The following is an 883-nucleotide window of genomic DNA, read 5'->3' as shown; positions in this document are numbered from 1 at the left end:
CATGAGATGAAGGTGTGAGTTTAAAGGTAAACATCACGTTCCAGCCTAGAGCATGTTTTTCCATTAGTCACTAGGTTATGTCTAGGTGGCCAGAAGTCAAGGGGTTTGTTTACTATCACTGGTTACCACTTTCCTCCTACACACTGTGGGAAAGGAAGCATCGTCCTTCTGTTGTACTTGGCATGGAGATTTATATGTGCCATGGTGAACCTGCAGATTCTCTAAAGGATGGCAGCTGAGGAGGGAGAAATGTGTTTAGGCTGCAGGAACAGATCAAGTCTTCTCTGAACATCTGTTTTTTATTGAAGCAGTAATTACAGGATAGCTGAGAGGGGAGCCAGGGAAGACACTCCAAGGCACTGTAGCTTGAATGTTTAAGCTGAGCCATATACTCATATGCATTTTAGGACAGATATCTCTTCTGTCTCCAATATTAATTTTTCCTTGATTGTATACAAGAAATCTAAGAATCTTCTGTCAGCAAATTACATCCTTTCGAAATGCATAAGCAAAAGATAGTATAGTCCCCAATACATGAATTGGAGCTTGTAAGCTTTAGTTATGCTTTTGTTCCTCTGTGAAGCCTCCTGGAAGTGAATACATATTGTGGTCAGTTTAGTACCAGGTCACTCATGGTCTCAAGAAAACACACACACACACACACACACACACACACACACACACAATGTTGACATAATGGATAAGTGGCATATGTTTTCCTAGTAATTATATCTTCTATGTTTACTATTCAAAAATGCAGGTGTGAGTTTTTGAACAGTGGCCAAGGACAATGTGCCTGATGGGCAGCAGCTCCTAAGTGAGTCATGTTTCATTGTCTGTCAGTTTTTATAACTGTTTTCACTACTAATTTAGTCCTGTGATG

The sequence above is a fragment of the Octodon degus genome, unplaced genomic scaffold (assembly GCF_000260255.1).
Source record: "Octodon degus isolate 3935 unplaced genomic scaffold, OctDeg1.0 scaffold00050, whole genome shotgun sequence".
Classification (NCBI taxonomy): domain Eukaryota; kingdom Metazoa; phylum Chordata; class Mammalia; order Rodentia; family Octodontidae; genus Octodon; species Octodon degus.
The sequence above is the reverse complement of the archived record's forward strand: the minus strand, read 5'-3'. Positions refer to the sequence as shown.